The sequence below is a fragment of the Pseudonaja textilis genome, chromosome 1 (genome assembly GCF_049901715.1).
Source record: "Pseudonaja textilis isolate UNSWEBS1 chromosome 1, rPseTex1.2, whole genome shotgun sequence".
NCBI classification, from domain to species: Eukaryota; Metazoa; Chordata; class Lepidosauria; order Squamata; family Elapidae; genus Pseudonaja; species Pseudonaja textilis.
The window spans coordinates 78774308-78793928 of NC_141990.1; the positions used below are offsets into that span (position 1 = coordinate 78774308).

The following is a 19621-nucleotide window of genomic DNA, read 5'->3' on the forward strand; positions in this document are numbered from 1 at the left end:
CCTGAAATGAGGATCTTTGGAAGAAGGGCCTACTTTGACGGGGAAAGCTTGCCCCAGCTTCCCTGTTTAAAGGAGGGCTTTCTGTAGTAGGGTGGAGACCTGTAATCAAAACGCCTCTCCTGGGAGGGCAGGATCTTTCACTTCTCCCTGGTTTCTATCAAAAAAAAGGGATCCAGGGCCTTCCCAAAAAGCCTCTTTCCCCTTCCATTTGTTTCTGGCGTCCATCTGCCAGTTTCTTAGCCAGATGAGCCTACATGCTGTTACAGATGAGGCCATGGCTCTGGAAGAAGTTTTGGCTGACGTGAGGGTGGCATTAGCTGTCAATTGAGCTGTGGCTATTATCTTATTTAAGTCCTGATGCACCCTGAAGTCCTCAAGTGGGATTCTATCCTGCAGCTGCCACAGCCGCCCATTAAATAAGGTAGACTCAGACCCACTGGGGCGAGTGTACCCCCCAGGGGACTCCCAATGCTTTTTAAAAATATTCATAAATATCTGGGGCACAGGTACAGCGTCCACCACAGATGCTTTCTCAGTGAATAGGTAATCTTCCTGATCCTCCCCCTCTGGGGGAAGATCCCAGTGGCTTGTCCCTTTTTTTAAGATGAGCCGTGCTCTTAGCCTTAACCAGCAGAGTCTTGGAGAGAGCCAGCTGGAAAAGGTCCTTAAAGGAGTGGGGGGAACTGCTACATCCAACTCCCCATTCTAAAAGCCCTCTCTGGAAGGAAGTCCCTCTTGGAAACATAAGACTGGCTTCTTTCCAAAGGGGATGCAGAACTATTTTTGAAGTAGATCGGCTGTTCTGCAGAAGCCTGCCCCTGAGGAACGCCTCTATTGGTGTTCAAATTAGGCAGCTGGCGCAGCTGGTTCACTTAAGCCTGAAATTCTTGTCTAATTGTTTGGGAGATCCAGGCCCTCATGAAGGATGGCATCTCTTGCCTGTGGGTCTCCTCAGGCAGCAACCCAGCCACGAAAGGGTAAAGGTGGCTTTTTTATTTTCAGGCACAGGTCTGGTTCTGCTGGAGGCTTGGCTTCCAGGTGCAGCAATCAAAAATCCTTCTGGTGGCTCAGAATTATTATGAGTGACTTTTGCCTTGATTTGGAGGTTTCCCTGCAAATCCTAAGTACTTGAGCCACCAGGATATCAGCCAGTCAAATATTGTCTATCTGCCAATTGGTTTTGCTGTCTGCCATCTTGTGGGAGCAGAGGAGAGATGGCCCTGTTTTCAGCCATCTTGGAGTCTCTTACCGCCTTATCAAACTCCTTATCTAGGGCTTTTTGTCTATGCCTGGCCTGCCTATCCTCTGCCCTAGAGGGTCTTTTAGGGGCTAGGGTCCTAGCTCTGATCCTAGTTGCTGCCTCCAGCCCAGCAGACCTGGACTTGGTTGATCTCCTTGTAGCTCTCTCCCTATTCTGCTGAGGAGCTGATAATTCTTGGCTAGCTCCCCTGGTGGCCATTTTGAGACTGCCAAAAATAATTGTCACTGACAGGGAGAGAGAAAAGGAAAAAAAGGGCAAAAGAAAAATAAAAACAAAATTTATTTGATCTAAAGCTGTCTGCTTTGGTCACAGCAGCTATCTACCACTTCAGGAGACTAGTGAGACCCAGAAGTGGTGAGCTCAGCACCATTTAAGGCAAGAGTCAAAGCAAAAAGGAAAACAAATGGCTGACTCTTTAAAATTGCTACAAGCCCTGAGAGATCAGAGGCTTGTGAGCCAGTGCTCGCTGCATCGCAATCAATTTGGCAGTCTCAAGCATCTCACAGCTGCCACAGTGCTCTGGTGATTGGACAGGGGATCAGGATTCAATCCAGATGGAGATGAACTGCAGAATTGTCCCGAAATGTTTGAAATGGCCATTGATGCCAAAAAGATACAGAAGCACCTTGTGGTTTTTGCGGCTAGCACAGATCAATAAGAACAGACCGGGAGAAAGTGAGTTGAATAAGACACTGACTCCTGCCCCTTCAGCCCGGGCACATGGGCTATCAGGGACACCTCCAACCAAATTTACAATCACAATTCCAAAAACCAGTCTACCAGCAAATAATTTTTTAAAAAGGCAGTCAAAAAAAAAAACTTCACGAAAAACAAAAGTGCTAACCAGCAAGCCGGCTAACTGTCAAACCTGCTCTAAGCCACTCGAAGAGGAAAAAAAAAAAACTCAATCCAGGGGGTGAAGATTCTTCTACAATCTTAACTATTCAGAGCGTCTGAACATGCTGAGACCGAGTGAAGAACTGGGGACCATTACCAGGGGGTGTGTCCTCAGTTTTTCAACTCGGTCTGCAGTTTAAACTTTTATATGATTTGAAAACTGAACATGCCAAAACAATGGTAATTCCTGGTTAGTGTTAACGTTTTTCTCTTGTATAATAAAACTTATATATTGGAACAAAAGCTTAGAGGGAGAAACAACTACTTGATCAGGACCACAAGCCACATCAGTAATGCATCATAACCCGGACAGCCACAGTCAATCTACATATTTTAATTGCATGTAATTAACCTTCTCCATATCATAGTAATAAACCTAAGAACTAAGCCTACAGCTTAAATTTTGTGCAACTATTCAGTTTTGTAAATTACTTCTAAAAATGCTCAGATGTGGTTGTGACCCTCTTTCATGAATCAAAACTATATATGTATTGCCATTTAGATTAAAACTTGAAATCTTGTCAGTACTTCAAAGGGTTAGAATATTTAGGCAAGAACTGACCATAGAAAAAATGCTTGTTGTTTTTAAGTTACGTTACGTTATATTATGTTATGTGTGGTAATGATTATATTTGAGAGACCAAAAATGTCACATAATTCTGCTGGAACTGCATTTCCAGCAATTTACTTTAGGATGCAGAGATAACTGCCAATAATTGAGGGAGGGCACTGAAAGTTTCACTATGGTTATGCAGAACAAATAAACCATTCCAAACTGGTCTTATTTACAACTTATTAGATGGCAGGGGCAGGATAGTGCCTTCAGGTCAATGTTGACTCCTCAAAATAACCCAGCTTTATGTCAAAGTCAGGATTAGAACTCATGGTCTAAGGCAAAGGAAAGAAAGAAATGCAAACATTTTCCATTGAACATCCAACTGTTATATGAATTATCAGTAATCTTTTAAAATATACAATATATATTTAACTTGAGTTTTTTAAAAGAAGGTTATTTGAAAAAAGCTTAGCAATAAGATTTAGGGAAAAATAATTCTAGTATTTCTTCTGTTAATTGCAATGCAATCTCACACACGTATTTCTTTTTCAATAGTATAGAAGAGCAAATGCATTTTAATAATAAAATGAGGATGGGCTCCAATACAAGTCCGAAAGCTTGGAAGATAAAACCTCAGGTCCCGATGATTGACCCAGATTAGATCCTGCAACATTATCCTGGAATACATATATTCACCTTCATTTGTAATAATAAAATAATTTAGTGAATCCAGTCATAGCTCTTTTAAAATCATTATGTATAAGGTTCTTTTTGCATCAAGTTGCTGAATTCTGAACCTCTTGCCCAAGTCATCCTAATTTTAAAACATAAAGCTATTTCAAACCTAAAAAGAAGGAAAGTTAACATTCTAATTAATTTCATTCTATTGAACAAAGTCTACATAATTTGAGTAAAATTCTGCCATGGAAAAGACACTCAAAAGTTCTCAAGCTTAGGCTGAGTTTATTGTTTGCACAGCAAGTGGGCGCCGCTACCTCCTTTCCCTCCACCAGCGATGTAAGAAAATATTGGAATGTGCTGAAATGAGTAGATTGACATTTGAAATCAGAGAACAAGATGATAAACAATTTTATAAAATCTGGGATCTATTCTATCAATGGTTAGAAAATAAAACATGGTAATGAAATATGTAGATTCTTAGAAAATAATACATATATAAAGATGTATTCTTTTCTTATTACATCTACAAAATGATTGTAGGATAGATATGAGATGATAATATGAACTGTCACAAAACAATTTAAGTAAAATACGATTATTTCGTAAAACATGAATGAATAAAAGTATAGTCAAATGATTGATTAACAATGTTATTAATGTATTTAATATTTGATTGAAAATATGAAAATATATACAATGTAATTGTAATTGAAAACTATGAAATGGAAGCACAAAACAATTTGTAAACCAACCGGCACACTGTATGTATATATATGGAAGATGGCATGATGTTTTTATGTTTTCTTTGTCTATGTTCGTCTTAAAAACCAATAAAAATTTAGGAAAAAAAAAAGTTCTCAAGCTTCAATGATTATGTTAAAAGGAGCACTAAAACAAAATAAGATAAAAAACATTTTTATCAATTACATTACTGATTGCAAAAACCAAACTTTTATTCCATACAGTCATATTATTTCTGGTGATTTGTTTAATATTATTTAATTACATTTAACTAAAAAGGAAAGGCCTATTTAATATCTTTAGTAATCTCAAAACCTTTAAATAAAACAACTAAACATGTTTTTTTACTACTGGTTCTGTGGGCGTGGCTTGGTGGGTTTGGCAGGGGAAGGATACTGTAAAATCTCCAATCTCCAGTCAGAGATGGTATTTGCCGGTTCTCCAAACTACTCAAAATTTCCCCTACCAGTTCTGCAGAATTGGTCAGAACCTCTGACTGGGGACAATATGCAAAATAATGTTTCTAACTGTAAACCACCCAGAGAGCACTGTAAAACTCTATGGGGCGATATATACATCTAAATGCTATTGCTAAGGTATTCTAGAATGGATTTCCCAACTGCTGGAAGACCATTTCCTCAAATGTTTAATTCCAATTTATTGGTAGAAATGAATAAATCCAATCATATGAATATTAGACAAACTTCTGCTAATAAATGAGCACCTTGTTTTATTCCTGACCTGTAATATTCCAATACAACTACAAAATATGCTCGGAAAGACCTGGGGACTTTGAGGAGTCATGTTATCTTCTCTAGTTCTCAAATGTCAAATGTGTTGTGAGTTCTGATTTCACATAGTATCTTAAAACCACCATAGTATTCAGGTAGTGCTTATCTTACTACCACAATTGGGACTGGAGATATGGTTGCAAATTAATGCAATTGTGAAATGAGTAATCATGTGACCGGATCCAATTTTACAATTTTATTGTGGTCAGGTATGATTAAAATATTGTTTAACTGAAATAGTAATGTTGGTTGTATAATTTTACATCATTATTAAAAGAAAATAAACATAATACAAATGACAGTGTTAGAAAAGAAATAAAGATACAACTATAGCATTATTTCCCTATGTGTAGGTATACTGACAATGATGAACAGCAAGGACCAGATTGTCCTACTTCCATTAGCAAGGTCAGGAAAGTACTTGTAAATTTAAATTTTATATAAATATTTTTATAGCATCAAGTCTGATATTAAGCAGTATCAGTATCAAGTCTATGAGGGAATACAATACTGTGGAGCATTCCTCAAACACAAATAGGATCTTTAGTAGCCTCCTCCTCCTCCTTTTCCAGCAGATAAACCATACATATCGCAATTGTCCCAACACACACACACAAAATTAAATTCTTTGAAAATAGTTAAATTATAAGATAAATATAAGAATGGCTGATTTTTCACTATTACAGTGATATGTAAAGGCAAGGTAGAGTCATCTCAAAAATCTTTTCATCATAAACGAATATATATAAAACCTGTCTCACAGGAATATTGCAGAGCTATAGTAAAAACATAAAGCCAAGATATTCAACAAAATTCATTAGCAGAAGAATGATTAAAAATTAAATAAATGTTCATTTAAATCGATACTGATGTTTTAACCATTTTAAAATAAGACTGCTTCAGTTATGTAAAAATAAATGAACAGAATAATTATGTGGAAATAGAATCTTTCAGCAATAAAAGGAAAAAAAAAGAATGTCAAGAAAAAAAGAATGTACGGGAAGCCAATAGGTAACTGCCCACTGTCAAGAAGCCATTGAAGCAACCCATGTATTAAAGGCTTTGCAAGGTTGGTTAAATTTGCTACCAGAAAATGCTTCATTTATTGGCTCACTCTTTAACATAGCGGATGCATTGCAGATAAAAATGCTAAATTCAGTCCATCACTAGCTAAAAGGATCTCCAAATAATTGGAAACTTGAGAAGTTTGAGAACTTGAATAACTGTGGCTAATCAGAATGCATACTGATACTGTTTCTTATGTCATTCCATATTAGAATATTAGCTGCAATATCTACTGTATATTCCATGAGTAACAATTGCTGCAACTGAACACAGATTATAAATGTATACATAGCAACAAAATGCAATAAAGTTAAAATTCTCATAGGCAGATATACTTTCTCTTCACTAAGATTTTGCAACAGGTTGTGGCAAGAGATTGCTGTTGGCATCAATACTCAGAGTTAGGACTAATCCTCAATTCAGACAAGATTTTAATGCTGCCTGGTTACGGATTATACATGGAAACACCATCTGGGCTTTCATCCTGTTACTATTTTGTGTTTTCTACTAGTAATCCTTCTACTTTGCTCCTAGCAAAAAATATCTAGATATTTTTAATGCTTGGGAACTGCTTTAAGTTTTTCCCAAACAAATAAACAAATTAAAAAATATAGCATTTTAAATGCATAAAAAGTGAAAAATCTTGATTAGGCTAGAAAAAACCAAGCAACACTTTTAATTTTTTTTAATTTTCCCCATAGTTCTTTTACAATGACAGATTGAAAAGAAAAAAAAACACGCAAGTGTGATTAAAGAAAATCTAGTCTAACCTGATTCATCTTATCTTCTAATTCAGCACACAATAAATCTCTTTAAATATGTGGCAAAAGGTGTTTAGATTATCGCTAACTGAGATATAAGGACAAGATGGGGGAATACACACACACAAAAATAAAAAGATAAAATGAAACGGATACAGTAGGAGAAAAGAAAATGGAAAAGGTTTATTTAGATATCCAAGGAAGTGTTCTTAAGAAAATGTAGTAGTGATCAATGTTGATCTTCTCTTTTTACGAAAAGAAGACACTCTGAGAAGAATTTGTATACTGTGTATATGTCACTGAATTTGATACACCCTTAGTTTGGTTTTGGGAATGAAATTTAACAAATTTAAGATATGTATTGTTATGGGCTAGCTATGGTATATTCATATTGGGGAGAGGGCAAGACAATTAGGAAAAGTTATTTAGTAGTCCTTCGTTACATCTATTAATACTTTCTGTTTAGAAGACTTTACTTCCAACCTTTCTTCCCCCCTCTCATCTTCAATTCTCATCTGCAATCTGTGTTTTCTTCTGTACTGCTCCAAATACATAAAGTCAAGGAATGCAGGAGGAAGGTAATGGCAGTGTTAGAGAAGGCAGTGCTGGCAGTGAGTCTTGAACAGTTGTCAGTGTTGCTAGCTAGTCTACTCAAAGCACTGTAAAAACAGTGTTATGAAAGGTAGCTGAGATCCTTGAAAGTACGAATGTTTTTGTTATGTAAATAAAGTTGCCTACCACAAGAAAATAGGAAGAAGATATGATTCTTACGTTAGTTTTTTTAAAATATGAAATAAACTATGCAACTAGGATGCTGCTGGTGCAGGCTACCAATCATGCAACTGACTCTGCACACAGTGCATAATAATGCATGTATTACTATCGGATACTGTCATTAATGCTAGACTGTGTTATTATTTGGTAATAGTAAACATAAACTCAGCATGTGGGTAATTGCAGGGCCAGAGACATGTAAACTGCCTTATCTGAAATATCTGCTACTTTGTTTATAAACCATGTTAAGCAATATACAAATTATTACAAGAATATAATGCTTTCAGCTATCCAAATTTAGGAAGATTTGTCTTTCAAAAGGCATAGTCGCTACAAACATTTCCCTCCTGTTTCCTATGGTCTGGTATTTTTCCTTGAGACTAGGAAAAAGAGTGCAGTCTTTAAAAGTGTGTGTGTGTGTGTGTGTGTGTGTGTGTGTGTGTGTGTGTGCGCGCGCTTTATATAAATTAAATATAAAAACAGTATTACAATATTCAAAACATTATACATAATCAAAAAAGTTATGTGATAAAATTCAGACTTATTGCAATCCCAAGAATAAAACAGAGCTGTGGTATCATTTACAATAAGAATAATAATAATATTTAAACACACAATTTGATCAGCTTTTTCAAACTCTAATCAGAAACATTTCAAATCCATCCTGACATTTATTTCAAGCTGGCTTCTTACATTGCCACAGGAAAGAGAGCTCTCAGAAAAAGGGTTAAACTCTGAAAATAAAAGAGCAGCAGAGCAAATCAGACTGCACGTTTGAAAAAGCCTATAAAAACATTACAAGCAAAACAAGAAAGCTTGGGTTAATAATGCATAAACCAGAAGAAGGGGGGAAAACACCACATTTAATGGAATAATGCTTTTATCCTTGCAGTTAAAATGAAATAAACCATGACTATTAATCTGGTAATCCCATGTAAAACTGTAATTTTTAAACATTTACTAAAAGGGGATAGTTCAATAACCACTCTAAAAATCAAGGCCTTGTGTAACAGCAGCATTCAAACACTAAATACCAACCTCCTCTCTGCGGAGGCCATTACCCGCCTTGTCTCTATAGCAACGCTAACAGTGTGTCTGACTTCAAAGACAAAGATGTAATTTCAGACTTCCAGCAGCCAGAGGGAGTGGTAAGAATATTCTGCTCAGGCTGTGTCAGCTGATGACAAATTATAAAAATATCCAGCAAGGTTATGAAGTGGACTCTACCACAATCTTAAGAAACTCAATTTCTTTTTCCTCTAATAGATCTACAGAGCCGACTACCTTGGAAAGTATCTCCGTGGTATGGGAAAATGATAGCACCAGCAGCTGTGCCCCCAAAGTGAGTATAGCTTGGCTTGCCCCTTAGCTCAATCCAAAGGGGAAGCCACCAGATCTACTGCCTTTTCCAAGAGGCCTGGGAAACGTTTCCAATTAATAGTGTTTATTGTTCTGGAGCCCCAAGAGTCGCTGTGAACTATTTCTTGGTACTGTCTGTCTAAAGAGCCAATAATCAGAGAGGAAGATCCATATATTTATGGATATAAAGCTGGAGCCAGTTAGTATTTTTAAAAAGCAAACAAGCAGTTAGGGGCTGAAAACCCTTTATAGGCATTTTGCTGAAAAAAGAAAAACAATATGAACGAGTAATTTATGGATTCAATTATTATAAAAGGTAGCTTATGGAAAGAAGACAACTTCTATGGACAGAAAGACAGCGAGAATCAGAGAGAGAGAGACATAAATGTACTCATCAGCCATTTCTTTTTTATTCCTCTTTTTCTTTATTTACTTTTCTATTATTTTTCTCATTTTAACTCAAAATTTGTATTATTTTTAATTCTGTGGAAAAAATATTTAATATACAACTATGTATTAAAAAACAAACATGCACATTTCTTATCTTATTCAGTTCCTAAACTAGAGATTATTAAAAGATGGAGGAAATTAGGGAGGTGAAATTAGGGAGTGATGTTTCCCAAAAATAGCAATAAGACTTATATACCGTTTCGCAAGCTTTACAGCCCTCTCTAAGCAGTTTACAGAGTCAGCATATTGCCCCCAACAATTTGGGTTCTCATTTTATACACCTCAGAAGGATGGAAGGCTGAGGCAACCTTTAGCCTGGTGAGATTTGAACTGCCAAATTGCAGTCAGCCGGCAGTCAGCAGAAGTAGCCTGCAGTACTGCACTCTAACCAGTGCACCACCTCACCAAATTAAGATTACTGGAACAGATAAATAAACCCCTTTCATGTGGATTTTGCTGCTCAAAAGACCCTAGAAAAGGTTGGTTTCTTCTCACCTCTGTTGTTCATCTTGTTCTCTAAAGGGGGCAAAATTGTAACAGACTATCATACAATGCTGGTTTCAACATCAATGAAACAGGTTTGGGTGCTTCTTTAACTACGTTTCTACAAAATAAAAAACACATTGAGTACTGATGCTGTATAATAATTTTGCCACAGAATCTTTTTCTACCCGCAAAATTTTATATTAGGGATGAGAGGGATATGTAGACCATGACAAACAGAAGCCAGCTGACAAGCACTTCAGTTCTTTCATTAACTGACAGATGCAATAGTTACTGTATCAGCTGAGGATAACATAAACTGTTTAAAAAAAATATTGGATAAGCGTAAGAAAAAGAAGCTTGACTTTTTGACATTGGTCATCGCTAGAATTAATTTAAGCTACAGGTGCTGAAAAATAAAGCCCCAACCACAAGAAAAGCAATGCTAGACCTGGTTATGACAAGAATGAGAAATTACCACAAAAACCATGAATATAGCTAAACTGGAAAATTAAAATAACTAAACTTCCAAGAAGATGATAATGATAAATTACTTCCATAGCTTATATAGCTGTATATGTGTAATCACCAGAAATCTGTCTTTTACTTTTATTCAAACTATATCATTTAAAACCCATGGTACATAAATGAAACAATCTTGTGTAAGGAGGGGATTCTATTTATGTTAATTCTTTGTTCTTCTCCAATCTCATGTTCTGCGTAAAACACAAGAATGACACAGGGAGACCCCCCCCATGCCCCCAGGCCTTTGAAAACCAGTCTCTATTATCTCTATTTGATCATTTTGACAAATGAAAAGAGACTTATGTTTATAGTGTGAGTCCAACTCTGGGAAAGGAAATGTCAACGGTTATGGCTTTCTCTTATGTAGTTCTTTTATGTTATATAAAGAAAAGGAAAAATAGCAAATCTTCTCTAAGTATCTGAAAGTTTTTCTAAACTCTAGAAGGAAGGGGCATAACATAATGCATTCCAATTAGAATCATTATCCTATTTAATCATATGATAATGTGCTAAAATCATTAGTTAAACTAATTTGATTTAAAGTAAATTTAAAAGTGACTGTAATAAAGAAATCAACATAGGAAGACTCACTGCCATAGATCAGGGGTGTCAAACTCATGGCAGCGTCATGTGACATATTGGGACATTTCCCCCCTTTGTTAAACTGGAGGTGGGAGTTTGACAGTCGTGCCATAGATAATCTAGTAAAATAGAAGCCACAATCCCTATGAAACCTATTGAATTAATATTTGATTTTCTGTATTAAAAAGAAAAGTTGGGGAGGGGGAGGGGAGGAAGAAAGTAACTTTCCAGATCAAATATTATAAAAAGTCTTCATATATTATTATTGTATTTGTATGTAAATTGCAGGTACTTAGTATTTATATCAAACAGTATGGACATTTATTTTCTATTCACAGAGAAACTTTTCACCAAATAAGTACTTAAACTGCAAAAAAAAATCTGTAAAAAGAAAAAATTCTTTTTGCAAAAGCAATGCTGAATGTTCTTTACTGAACTTATTTATGTATATGTATATGTGTGTGTGTATGTAACTTTGTGTACTAATTTGATTAGATTTCAATAATTAGTAATAATTATTAAACCCAAAAATAACTGATCCTCAAAAACAACAGTTTCATTAATCCAACAACAAAGTCAGAAATCAGTTAAATTATTTCTTCTGGGGATAAATATTTAAATGATCTTGACTGTAGATAATCTACTCTGCCAGAAATTGTCTTAATAAATTGTTATAATTCTACATAGTTCCTTAATACTTATTTATAAAATAAGAGGTGTAAAAATTTTGCAAAACCAAAACTAAGTTAGAATTTTCAACTGTATTCTTATACTGTTGTACAGTAATAGAGAGAATGGTTTAGAAAACCCTAGTCACTTTTTTTGGACCTTAATGCTTTTTCCTTCTTTTATTCTAGGCTTAAACAAAGTTCAGTGGGGCATCAAAGTGCCTCAGTCTTAAATTACAGTCTGTACTTTAAAATAGAATGGATGCACAATATGTTCCTGAAGCTAGGGGGTGGGAGTGTTATTCACAGAAAATTGAAGGTTTGTTGAGTCAATAATCTTCTTTCACAGAGTAACAATTTTCAGCTAAAATTTCTTGACCCAAACAAAGAAAACCAGTTCATTCAGTTATTTTACAATATTGCTGAAGGAAGCAAAATAAAAGAAGGAAAAAACACTATTCATTCCATACTGGGTAAAAACAATGTGAAATTTCAGGCACAAAAATTACACCATAAAATCTTTCCTTATTTTAATTTATCATATTTCCAAATAGTTATTTTCAGCACAAATACTGAACAAAAGTAAATAACCAGGGGTAATGATTGGTACCAAAATCTGCTCATGTATCAGTTGCAGGCTATATTTAACTTACATTATCAAGAACTAGCTTGTTGACATTTCTGCAAATAAGCAATAATATCCCTAAATAGTACGAGATTTTTACTGGTTATTTTATTCATTTTGTTTGTAAATTTATCTGCAAATTTGGCTTGAAAAGTAAATGTGAATCAAGTCTGTTAGTTTTTGAATTCTAGTAGTTTTTGAATTCTAGTAGTTCTTGAATTCTAGAGACTCTGAAATAGCTTTCCCTACATTATTTTATATTTCATTTGTGTTTAAAGCAGAGGGTACACAGAAGAAATTGTTGCAAAACTATTATAATGTGTCCTTGGAAACTGTCCTACTATAAAGTCTGGTTTGTATACATTTTCAGCCTTTAAACTGGCTGTTTACCAACACAATGGAAAGAGAGGACAATAGGATTTTGTGCAGTCAAGATTTTATTTGTTGTTTAATTTTTTTTAGCTTAATGTTCGTTATAAGTTATGTAACTGCAAGTTAGCTGTAATTTATTTTTGGTTTTATTTTTAATATTGCTTATTGTTTTTTCTTTATTCAAATTTTTTCCTTCGCATTTTGGTATTTTAGAATTTTTTTTTGGTGTCATTTCTTTTGTTTTAAGGCAATAAAATAAAAATAAAAATAAAAACAGGGTCCTATAAACTCAGTTACAGTAAAAGCCAACACACTGATGCTCTTGTGGGAACAAATGATTAATATTCACAGGCACTGCAATAGCAGTGGGGAAGTCACTTGTACCTTTATGGCTTTCAACTCCATGAACAATCCCCAGCTGGATGAGACAGGGCATTGAAGAACAAAGAGTATAAAAAAGTCTGAAGCATCTCACTGTGCAGTCATTTTAGTAGAGGTTTTATGCCTCTGTGCAGTTCTTTTCTGTTATCTATGCCAGCCTTTCTAGTCCCTTCCCATATTTTGTTCTAGTGCGTAAGAGTTCAAAGCCAGAGTACTGAATGCTGGATTTGCAAATATAGTTGCTTGAGTTGTTTGTTAAAAAAACCCTCAACAAACAAACCCGATCAATCTACCAGCTGAACAACTATGGAATTACACCTGTGCCTTCTCCAATTATTCACTTGCTATTTCCCAATAAAATTAGGGTTTATACACTGCTCAAAAAAATAAAGGGAACACAAAAATAACACATCCTAGATCTGAATGAATGAAATATTCTTATTAAATATTTGTTCATTGTTGAATGTGCTGACAACAAAAACACACAAAAATTATCAATGGAAATCAAATTTAGCAACCCATGGAGGTCTGGATTTGGAGTTATACTCAAAATTAAAGTGGAAAAAAACACTACAGGCTGATCCAACTTTGATGTAATGTCCTTAAAACAAGTCAGAATGAGGCTCAGTAGTGTGTGTGGCCTCCATGTGCCTGTATGACCTCCCTACAATGCCTGGGCATGCTCCTGATGAGGTGGCGGATGGTCTCCTGAGGGATCTCCTCCCACACCTGGGAGAGCATCCCAACTCCTGGACAGTCTGTGGGGCAATGTGGCGTTGGTGGATGGAGTGAGACATGTCCCAGATGTGCTCAACTGGATTCAGGTCTGGGGAACGGGCAGGTCAGTCCATAGCATCAATGCCTTCATCTTGCAGGAACTGCTGACACACTCCAGCCACATGAGGTCTAGCATTGTCTTGCATTAGGAGGAACCCAGGGCCAACCGCACCAGCATATGGTCTCACAAGGGGTCTGAGGATCTCATCTTGGTACCTAAATGGCAGTCAGGCTACCTCTGGTGAGCACATGGAGGGCTATGCGGCCCCCTAAAGAAATGCCACCCTACACCATTACTGACCCACTGCCAAACTGATCATGCTGGAGGATGTTGCAGGCAGCAGAACATTCTCCACGCCGTCTCCAGACCCTATCACATCTGTCACATGTGCTCAGTGTGAACCTGCTTTCATCTGTGAAGAGCACAGGGTGCCAGCGGTGAATTTGCCAATCTTGGTGTTCTCTGGCAAATGTCAAACGTCCTGCACAGTGTTGGGCTGTAAGCACAACCCCCACCTGTGGACGTCGGGCCCTCATACCACCCTCATGGAGTCTGTTTCTGACTGTTTGAGCAGCCACATGCACATTTGTGGCCCGCTGGAGGTCATTTTGCAGGGCTCTGGCAGTGCTCCTCCTGTCCCTCCTTGCACAAAGGCAGGGGTAGCAGTCCTGATGCTGGGTTGTTGCCCTCCTACGGCCTTCTCCACGTCTCCTGATGTACTGGCCTGTCTCCTGGTAGCGCATCCATGCTCTGGACACTACGCTGACAGACACAGCAAACCTTCTTGCCACAGCTCGCATTGATGTGCCATCCTGGATGAGCTGCACTACCTGAGGCACTTGTGTGGGTTGTAGACTCCGTCTCATGCTATCACTAGAGTGACAGCACCTCTAGCATTCAAAAGTGACCAAACCATCAGCAAGAAAGCATAGGAACTGAGAAGTGGTCTGTGGTCACCACCTGAAGAACCATTCCTTTATTGGGGATGTCTTGCTAACTGCCCATGCTTTCCATCTGTTGTCTATTCCATTTGCACAACAGCATGTGAAATTGATTGTCAATCAGTGTTGCTACCTAAGTGGACAGTTTGATTTCACAGAAGTGTGATTGACTTGGAGTTACATTGTGTTGTTTAAATGTTCCCTTTATTTTTTTGAGCAGTGTATATTTCTCGTGTATATGTATGTGTGTGCTTCTAAAGCAAAAGTCCAATATATTTCTATGTAGAAACAACAAGTGCTCAGAAAATAAAACTGACCATTCAAATTAATAGTAACCAAAGATGATTATAAAAATAGTCATGATAATTTAACAATAGCAATTACTAGGATGGAGTTATCAAATGAAGAACATATCTGCCTTCATTAGATTTAAAACTTTGCCAAGTCTTTTCCAAACATCAGTGAAATAGCAAATATTTTTAAAATTATATATTATTATCACTTAACTACTTAGAATACTTTTGTAAGACAATTCATGAAATTCCTTTGAAATATATTGATTTGAAAACATGAAGCGCATCATGGGAAACATTTTAATAACAATTTATTTTATAAAATTTCATTCATTTTAGAATTAAAAAAAGATAGACAATTGCTTTAATTTTGCTAGCAAAGCTTGAAGAACAAATCCTTATCTGCAATATTCTCAGAACCTCAACCATCATCATCATTTTAGCCATTGTCTATCCACACAGGATTTAAATACATATGTTAAACAAATAGAACACTCAGTTTTCAAATATTAAAAAAATTACTTGGGAAATAGTCTTGTACAGTATTTTAAATGGCCACCTAATATCTTTTACTCCTTGGCTCTGCTTTTTATGTGGAAGGATGTTTCAAAAATATAAACCATTAGTTGCTTTCAGAAAGTTGTTTGCTTCCCCGCTTCAGAGAGGTTTTCCAAACATTCTGTGTTACATGCAAGCCCTGTTAAACAGTTCACTAGTTGTTCTACTTCATTCACACATTATATATATATAATCTTGGCACAAATGTTCCTGTTAAATTCAAGGCAGATGAATTTTACTGTGGGTTGGAAACAAATGGCTACAAACAAACCATATTTTCATTAGCTAATCCTAATGACTTGTCAAACAGTATAATAAATTATCTTTCCTTTTGCTCCTCAATTATCTAAACAGTTTGACCTAGATGGATTTGAATGTGTGTCAAGTCTTTAAGAATCCAATTAAAAATCGCATATTCTAATGCTTCTAGCACTTTTATTTAGTTCACCATTATGAGGCAGTATCTCACTTTTATATACTTGACTTGATCAGAAGAAAAAAGTGGATCAAGGTGAAATTTGCAGGGGAACAGCTGATTCCAAATGGCTGGTTTACACTATGAGTAAAATTCCACTCTATGTTTCTGCTGCTGTCACATATACCCCTTCCATTATCCTGATAATTTGGTCTGGAGAATCTCCCAAATTATCTAAACAGTTTAGGAAAATGCAAAGCCCGAGGATAGTACTCTGCACAGTCTCTTAACTTTTCACACATACGCTGTTGGACAGCCACAAATATATGGCAGGAAAACATGGATATAAACTATACTGTTTTGTAACTTCTAGCTAGTTTTGTAACTTATATTATTTTACAAACATTCAATGAACAGATGAAATAATATTATTTGCTAACTGAAGTTTCTTGCTCTAACTTAGAAATTTTGTTTTTATGTACACAACCCAAATTCATGGTACCTGAATTACTCTCCATCCAAGTGGAATTTAATTCTCCTTTGTTTTTATACTTTCTTAGATTTTGTGATGCAGAAATAAATAAATCATAAATATATTAAGAAAGCTACAGACATATTTTGTATGTATATAAGATGAGCAGATCAAGAAGCATTTCAAATCTAGTTCTTCAAAGTATGTGCATCATCCTCTGAAAATGTTTAAATCCTGATTCAAAACCAGCATTTCTACATGTGACTTTTATCTTCTCTAAACTCAATACCCCATTTTGGCCTAATTTTTTGTTACTGGTACAGAAATTCCAGTGTCTCTCTAAAAACCAGCAGAAAAAAAGGAGCTTTGTAAGCACCACAATGATGACTTCAAAGACTGAAAACTTTTTAATGTTTCACAATTATTTAATACCCAAATAACAGATGGAACCATTTCCTAGGAAGGACTGAAACCAACATCTGAGTCAGTATAAAGGTATATTGTGGTCAATATGTGACAGATATTGATTAATACAATACTAGCATAGATGGACTCCAACACAGTACAGTTCTCAACACAGATTATTCACTAGATTATTTCCTATTGGTCTCAAAATTACCTTGAAAAATCATAATTCAATTTCTTTTTGAATACCCTAGATGGAATCATTAAGGCATATATTACAGTATACAGCTGGCTAGTAATTGTCTTGCATGTGGGGTTTTAAAAATTTCTCTGGTAATAGTATCAAAACAATAATTGCTATGAATATAATTTTACATAGCTTTAAATAACTGTAAATGCAATTGCTTTTAAACAAATCATACATTCATCTACAAGTCATATATGAAGCAATCAAATAAGCCAGCGGTCCCCAATCTTTTGGGTGCCAAGGACTGGTTCTGCGGAGGGTGGCTTTTCCGCAGACTGGAGGGGGGAATCCCTTGTGTGTACTGATGGGGCTTTGCTGGCTTGTTCAGACTGTTTCTGTGCCAGTCCACAACCTGGGAGTTGGGGCCCCCAAAATAAGCCATTATATGCAGCTTTTATTCTATGGAATAATAGTCATTTCAAGCCAACTTACATTAGAAGACCAGGATTGAATGTCATATATACAATAAAACTTATAAAGTAATATGAGTAATTACAAATCAGTCTCAAAGAAGTATAAAATCAAAATGTACTTGATAAAGATAATAATTCCACACTTAAATGCTCTGATAAAGTTTCAATATGGAGAGTTTTTTCATCAATCTGGAATAGCAAAGTCTAATTTCTGACAAGAAGATATAAGCCACAGAAGATTTTGGAGACTGATTGTGGAAATTTACTATCAAAACATTGATATTAATAAAGTATAGAAAACTCAAAAAAGTTAAGTATCTATAGAAATCCTGAATTTTGATAAGCAGAGATGTTTATTGTCTGCTCCAAAGCATTACTAATATTTTACTATTTTGAAAACAATGCTATTCTTAGAAGAACTAAATATAACTATTACCTATATGAACATTCTCAGTGGATTGCTCTTGTAGACTTGAATTTAATTTCAAACATTTTAACATCCATATAAATCCCAAAAAGTTCAAGGAGTCTTACTTTCTAATCAGTGCTATTAGTTCTAATATGTGTTCCTACAATGCAGTCATAAGCAAACTCTTTGGATTACAATGTCAGTTTACTGTTTTACATTTACAGTATATTACATTTTCTAAATTTCATCACCATCACCACTGCACTTTTCTGAATAACTATCAATATGGATTCAACAATACATTGTCTTAAAATTATGTAAATTTTGAACTATATTGCTAGTCACATGCAAATTCATTCAGCAAAATGAATATTGTAATTAAGAGGTGACAAGAACATTAATATGGTTTTTTTATCCCACTATTTTCATGTTTTCAATATTGCTTGAATGTGATATGCTGACATGATACACTACAAAATAATTAGGTCATGCTGTCATACTGTGCAAAACATGGTTTGTACATATCCACAATAATGATCTGTATCTGAGATTTATAAACTAAAATATATTAGAGAAAAACTAAACCCAACCAATGACTGTTTGAGATATAAAATATACTGTAAAACATTTTATAAAATTATGTTCTGTTTTAAAGCATAAACATTTAATAGTTTTATACTTCTCTAGATTATAACATTCAACTCAATATCCATAAGCATATCAGAAAGAATTATTCTGACATAATTAAAATGACTTAAGTATGTATTATTATTTAAATATTATTTAATAATATATATTATATATATTATAAGAGCCTCAGTGGTGCAGTGGTTAGAGTGCAGTACTGCAAGCTACTTCTGCTTGCAGCCAGCTACCTGCAATTTGGCAGATCGAATCTCAGCTCAAGGTTGACTCAGCCTTCTATCCTTCTGAGGTGGGTAAAATGAGGACCCAAACTGGTGGGGGCAATATGCTGACTCTGTAAACCGCTTAGAGAGTAAAGCACTATAAAGTGGTATATAAGTCTAAGTGCTACTGCTATATAAATATTATAATAATTTAAATATAGCATAAAAATACCTAGTTATCTTTGGTAAGTAATTTCATAATAAATACATGCATGCAGGGGTGGGATTCTACCAGTTCGCACCTATTCACTAGAACTGGTTAACATTCTAAGCAGTTCGGAGAACTGGTTGTTAGAAGAAATTACTGGCCTAATCCTGTAAGGAAGGCAGGAAGGAAACATTCTGGTGTTGCTTTCAGAAACTGTCTCTCCATTAACCCTTATTACATTCTTGGCAAGACTAGACTTCCTGTCTCAGGAACTTCTCTGGAGTTTTTTTCGCCTCTCCTTTGCTGGTACTTTGCTTGCGTGGAGTAACAATTCAAAGTTACAATGGCACTGAAAAAAGTGACTTATGACCATTTTTCACACTTACGACTGTTGCAGCATCCTCACAGTCATGAGAGGCCAGGCGAGGAGATGCGTGCCTCGATGTGAGTGATATGGAGTTGACCACGCCCAGCCAATAACATGACCACCAAGCCACGTCTACCCGGTCACATGACCACCAAGCCACATCCACCAAATAAGCCACACCCACAGAACCGGTTGTTAAAAAAATTGAATCCCAACCCTGCATGCATGTGAATAAAATCCAAGGATAATTCTGATATTAAGGCTCTTGAAACAGGAAAAAACATTAAATATAAGT

General features: G+C 35.7%; 1 protein-coding gene across 18 annotated transcripts in view; it reads right to left on the bottom strand.

The window, feature by feature from the left end:
- The window catches only part of ARID1B (AT-rich interaction domain 1B), a 410221-nt gene that overhangs the window by 255179 nt on the left and 135421 nt on the right, over positions 1 to 19621 (bottom strand). The gene's annotated exons all lie outside the window — the stretch shown is intronic.